At 53.5% G+C, this 6,509-nt stretch overlaps 1 non-coding gene across 1 annotated transcript; it reads right to left on the bottom strand.

The window, feature by feature from the left end:
* Positions 1–5,213: 5,213 nt before the first annotated feature.
* TRNAA-UGC lies at positions 5,214–5,286 on the bottom strand. The gene has a single exon. It is a non-coding gene; the product is annotated as a tRNA-Ala (tRNA).
* Between the last annotated feature and the right edge of the window lie 1,223 nt (positions 5,287–6,509).

The raw sequence follows: 6,509 nt of genomic DNA on the forward strand, positions 1-6,509 counted from the left end.
TTGTCTTTGTTTTGTCTTTACCTGGACGTCTACTTCCTTCTGTATCTGGAGCAGAACCAGGCTCCCATCCTCATCACCAGTGGTATGTCCTAGGGGCAGCCGTGTAGGAAGCAATCACGTGAGGCCCTGAGAGCAGACAGTTAACCAAAACCCTCCATTTTATTTACAGACACAGAGAGCGCACTCAGCCGGTTGAAACCAGCTGAGCTATCCCTTAATAGGTCTAACGCAGTTGCCATATTGAACAAAACCCATGACAACCAAATACACAACAGAGACTTAGATGCCGATTTCTGGAATGTGTTTGCCCCAAAAGTAGCTCTGGTGTTCATACAGGAGGCCTATGATATGCAGGGGGTCAGATTAGATGCTCTAATGGTCTCTTCTGGCCTTAAAGTCCGACGAATTTCTGAAAAACTGAGTGTAGCATAGTGAGCAGTGTTCAATGTTTTCCTGTCTAGCTGGCGTGCTCCCTAGAACAAACACGCCTTGAGTGGGGTGATCCACAGGGAGTATCTCAACAAACCTCCAAAGTGCCTGGGCAGGGGCAGGACAATTAGCACTAGCAAGGGAGAGGTGTGGCAGTGACATCACAAAGGGCTTATTGCAGGACCTCAGACTGTTGGTCAAAGGTGGGGGGGAGGTGGTGACCTCACAGAGAGATGCTGACATCCAGCCCGGCAGGACAGGGGCGAGGGGCCAGGGAAAACCTCAGAGACCCCTGTGGCTTTGCTGCAGCAAGTCTCCTTCTCCAGGTCTCTCGTTGAGGACTGAGGGAGTATTCGGGTTCACGGACGTGAGCGCCAGGAAGGAAACCTCTTTCGAGATTCTCCTTCCCTTTAGTGATTGGTACTAGAAAAACAGTCGTCCCTGTTTAGAAGGTAAGAGCCTCCTTGAGTGTTTGAAACCTGTTCAGTCTGATGTCCATCTGGTGACAGTTGAATTCTAAGGCATGGAAAACCCGAGCATAAGGAGGCAGACAATTTATTGTGCCCCTGGGATTTTGTCCTTAGAAAATCACTGGGGACATTAGGGTTGTGTCCTTTTTGGTATTCACCTTATCCTCCATCCATCCCTCCCTCCTTTCTCTTTGTCTCTTGCTTCTTTTGTCCATTCTCTCTCTCTGTTCCCCCTCCCAACCCCAGGTAGGGGTGTGCGTATGTGTCATCAGGGAAATTGCTCTGCCACTTCCCACTGTGGGAGGTCCACCCCTGAAAATGTGGGGCGGAAATAGTGCACGGGCAGTGATCCCCACCGGTGACCTTGGGCCATCACTTTGGGCGAGAACCCTCAAGCCTCCCGTCCTCAGTCTCTTAACCAGCTGATTGGCTGAGCAGGAGGTTATTGACAGGGAGGAGACCTCAGGTCCTTGTTGGTTCTCTTTTAAGCCCAAGGAAATAAGTCATAACCAGTCATATGTTTGAATGAATTTTGCTGCTCCTCTGCATTAATTGTCCTCTGAGCAGTTCATTGATTCTCTCTAAAAAATTGCAGTTCTCCTCAAATACTTGTGGAATATTTATTGTTGCACTGTTGTCGGTCTGGAGCTCATCTGAGAGCACTTTATTCAGGTCATTCAGTTGTCTGAAATTCAAGATCCGATGTTTTAGTTTGAAAATCAGGGCTCTTCGGTCCTATTCCCAACTCGGCCCACTGGCTGGCTGTGTGACTTAAGAACAAGTCAATTCTCCTTTCTCAGCCGTAGCTTCTTCCTCTTTCAAGTTGGATAATAATGATCCGCGACCTACCCCGACCCTCACATGGGTGGGGATCCATTGGAGAGTGTCACTTAAGAGTAGTGCATAATATGCGGTGTCCGATCACATTTACTCAGAGCAGATTATGACCATAATAGAAATAGCTGAAATAGGTCTATTTGATTTGTATTTTTTATATTTTGAATTGGTTAAGAGCAGCAATTACTTACTCAGACTGAAGCACTTAATCTAATGTTTGAGATCTAAGTGCCTCCTCTTTGTGTGCGACGAGACAATTTAACACACTGTGACTCAAACATGAGATGCGTTTTGTTTTGCAACAAAATCTTTTTGCAAAGAACTTTCATCTCACTAAATGTTTTGATTTCGAAAAACAAACTGGTTTAGTCTAGAAGGGGATTTTCTGACAGAAAATGGTTGCAATTAAATTTCCCCACCATCTCGTATGCCTGGGCTCCTAGCCCTTTCTCTGTTTTTTTGGTCCATTAGAACAGAGTCAGAACTGTTGGCTTCTCTTTCTGTCTCTGCCACCAGCTTGCTGTGTAGCCCCATGGGTAGGTCACTTCCCTTCTCCGTACTTCAGGCCTCTCCCCATTCTGTCCAATGAGAACAGGGACAGTTTCTCGAACTCCTGGGGCAGGCCATCATTTTCAAGTACACAGAGCCGGGCCCCGGCATGATAACTAAAAATGTGTGTAATATAAAATATACTATATATAATGTATATAAAAAAAAGTCTTTCATACTCCTTAGGAACCGGTTCCGCTATAAAAAGTTCTGATTTAAGGGATGTGGCCTGACAATGGGGGGGGTGGGGGGGGGGTGGGGTGGGGGGAGGGGGGGGAAAAAAAAAAAATAAAAAAAAAAAAGGGGGGGGGGGGGGGGTAAAAAAAAAAATAAAAAAATATATATATAAAATATAGGGGTATAAAATATATATGTGTGTGTGTGTGTGTGTGTGTATTTTTGGGGGGGGGGGGGGGGGGGGGGGGGGGGGGGGGGGGGGGGTTTTTGGGGGGGGGGGGGGGGGGGGGGGGGGGGGGTTTATACTAGGAGGAGTGGGGGTGGTATACCAATAGCGTTACTCGCATGCGTACCATATTTTCCCAGGAGTGAATGTTTAAAATAAATTGGTTTAAACTTTAAAAGTTCCTCCTCAGACAGTTGAAGTATTAAGAACCAAAAAGCCTGACAAATGTCCAGGAAAATACGGGAGTGATATGTTAACCCTATACCTAAAGTTCTTTTTTAAAAAGATGGGCCTGAAACTAAGAAACGAATTCCGTTTATACATGTGTGGGTCCCTGCCACTCCCTGGGGGTGATGTCTAAGGGTGACCAGAATGTCCTGATTTTATAGGAACAGTCCCATTTTTTTGGGGACTATTTTCCTTATATGAGGAAGCTCCTAATAACCCCCCACACACCCATCGCTGATTTTTACACAAAACTTGCCTGTCTGGGTCACCCTACAGTGTGCACATGTGTGGGTTCCCAGCTGCTCCCTTCCTCTCCCCCCTCATTGGAAGCAGGTGTGGCAGGGTTACTGCCCTGGGAACCATGCAGGGCACCCGAGTGGACATGGGGCTGGCTGGAGGCCAGGGCAGGGGCTGACTGGAAGTAGGGTCTGGCTGCAGGCAGGCGGCAAGGGTGTGCAGGGCTGGCCTGGAGAATGGGGTGGTGCAGGACTAGGCTGTCCCTTTCAAGGCAGGGGGGTACGACAGGGGTTGGCTGGAGACAGGGCACGGGGTTCAGGGCTGGCTGCAGGGTGCAGGGCTGGTGCAGGCAGAGTGTGCAGCAGGGGCTGGCTGAGAGCAGGAGGTGCAGGGCTGGCTGCGGCAAGGGCACGGGGTGCAGGGCTGGCTGGAGACAGGCTGGCTGTGGTCAGGAGTGTGGGGCTGGCTGTGGGCAGGGGCTGGTGCAGGCAGGGCAGGAGGTGAGGGCTGGAGGCAGGGCAGAGGGTGCAGGGCTGGCTGGAGAGGGGCTGGCTGCCGGCCGGGGGTGGGGGGCTGGCTGCAGGCAGGGGCTGGTGCAGGCAGGGCTGGGGGTGAGAGGCTGGAGGCAAGGCAGTGGGTGCAGCAGGGACTGGCTGCGAGCAGGAGATGCAGGGCTGGCTGGAGATGGGCTGGCTGCAGGCAGGGCAGGGGGTGCAGGGCTGGCTGGAGATGGGCTGGCTGCAGGCAGGGCAGGATGTGTGGGTGTGGCTGGAGATGGGCTGGCTGCAGGCAGCGGGTGTGGGGCTGGCTGGAGGCAGGGGCTGGCTGCAGGCAGGGGGTGCAGGTACAGAGGGTACAGCCCACCCTGTACGGTAAGTGCCCCCTCCTCCCTCCCTCAGCACCGGGGTAGCAGCAGCAGCCCGGGGCTTGGGGGCTATTTAAATGGCCTGGGGCTCCCCTGCTTCCACTGCCCCGGCCTTGTAAATAGCTGAGGGAGCCCTGGGGAAGCAGCGGGGCTCTGGGGGCTATTTAAAGGCCGGGCGGTAGAAGCAATGGGAACCCTGGACTTTTTAAATAGCGCCCTGCAGCCCTACCCCAGCCCTATCCCAGCCCCTGCTGGGAGCCCCAGGCCCTTTAAATTGCCCCCTGGGGAAGCCGGGCCACCCTGGTACAGCGCACCAGCTCTTGCCAGTACGCAGTACCAGGGCTTGGGCACGGGGCCCTCTTAGGGGTGGGGCCCGATTCAGGGGAATCAGGAGAATCGGCCTAAAACTGGCCCTTGTGTGAGGGTGGGGTGGGGTGGGGTGGGGCAGGACTTGGTCCCATTCTGGGCACCACCAAAAATTATCCAAACCTGCCGCCCCGTCCAGCCCAACCTTCTGCTGATGCACCTCAGCCCACACCCGTGCAGGGTTTGAAGCTTCCATTGCTTAAATTCCAGGACACTGAGGGATTTCAGCTCCCCTTTGCCCAGAGGGAACCTTCACCCCACTCCCAGCCAGGTTCTTGTCCATGGGATCACTGTAGGGGGGCTGGGTCCCGCTGGGTCTTTTCTCTCTCTGTGACAGGCCAGGGTGCAATAACTGGGGCATCTGAGCACCCAGGACCTTCTGTGGGGCTGCCATTCCCCTTCCCCTTCTGTGGTCTCGTCTGTCATTGGACTCCAGACTTTTTTCTATCCATCGTCAGCACCATCCCAAGCCAGCTGCACTCGCCTCAGAAAGACAGTGTCCCCTAGTGGGTGTGAATCACTGACCTCTCTCCTCTCTGAGCACTGACTGCCCCTCTGTTTCCTTGCCTCTCAGTCTGTGCAGATGGGAGCTTTCCCTCCAGTGCTGGAGGATTCGCCCTTCTCATCTACCCTTGTCCCAAGCAGCACAGCGGGTGGGATTCTTACATGTACTGAGGTGACTTAGGAGCAGAAACCCCCCCCCCCCCAGACCTTCCATGCAATTGGCACTTGCCGCTCACATCCGCAGGATTAAAACTCCTGCAGGGAGACTGCTGGGCCACATCCCAGCTGGGCATGAGCAAAGCAGCAGGGTGAGAAAAAAAAAGTTTGGAGACGCTGGGGATTGAACCCAGGGCCTCACACAATGCAAAGCATGTGCTCTACCACTGAACTACATCCCCACCTGGGCTGCAGGTTACACTCAGAGCTGTCCTATTCCCAGAGCATCCAGTGGCCTAACAGCAGCATGGGGGACACATTCCCTGCTCTGAGGGCCAAACCTGCTGTCCTGGAGGCTGCTGGTTCTTAGGGGCACTTTGCAGCATGGCCAGATTCGATGTGTGGGGCAGAGAGAGTGGGTGCCCTGGACTCAGGGTGCAGAGATGCACTCAGCCCTCTCCCCTGCATTGGGTGGGGGGTGCTGCCACCATCCTGCTGCAAGGTAATGGGAGGGGAGGGGCGCTGTGAGTCGCTCAACACCTGACCCTGGTGTCAGCAGTGGGGTGGGGAGCTCCAGGTGTTTCTAGGATCTGCTCTTTTCACCTGCCTGTGAAGTCCAGCTTTCCCCAGCACATTCACTGCGGTGCAATTGGGTCACTGTTTCCAAGGCTGAACAGCAAAGAATCACTCCCAGTTTCCCTTCTATCTGCAGCAGGATTAGCCTGTGTCGGTGGTTAATGAGGTGGATCTTGTGGTAGATTGTTATTCATTCCCCACCTTGACAATACACACAGTCCCTTTCCTACTCTAATCCCCAGCACCTTGGTGATCCTGGTAGCAGGGGTTGGGGCCTGAGATTTTCAGGGTTCTTATTATCCCCCTCCACCTGGAGTGAACTCAGCTTTTCCCCCATCCACAGACAATCCCATGAAATAACAACAGGGGCCTAAAGACAAGAGGGGAGGGAACATACTCACGCCAGGGCTGGATGTGCCCAGGGCCCCCGTTGCTTGTCCATTGTTTCCATGGAATTTGGGCCACCCTGCTTTGCAACAAGGGACAGAGGAAAGGATATCGGGGGGGGGGGGGGGGGGGGGGGGGGGGGGGGGGGGGGGGGGGGGGGGGGGGGGGGGGGGGTTGCTGTTTCCCTGTGTCCCTCTGCAAGGAAAATTGTGCTTTGCCCTAGGAAAGAGAGGCGGGAAATGGCCCCATGGTGGGGACAATATCCTCAGATTAAGACCTAAGGGCTCAGGCTGAGAACTGATAGAACTGCACTCATCTGGGATTTAACAAATTGTCTTCCCTGGAGCAGGGCCAGATCCAGCGTTTTTGCCACCCCAAGCGGAAAAATAAATAAATAAAGAAAGCTGCAATCAATGGTACAGCTCGTACCTCTGCTTGACATTTGGTGGCAAGTTCCTTCCCTCTGAGAGGGCCAAATTGCCCCTGAAGCCTTCTCTTTCCA

Source organism: Mauremys mutica, unplaced genomic scaffold, assembly GCF_020497125.1.
Source record: "Mauremys mutica isolate MM-2020 ecotype Southern unplaced genomic scaffold, ASM2049712v1 001354F_np12_obj, whole genome shotgun sequence".
NCBI classification, from domain to species: Eukaryota; Metazoa; Chordata; order Testudines; family Geoemydidae; genus Mauremys; species Mauremys mutica.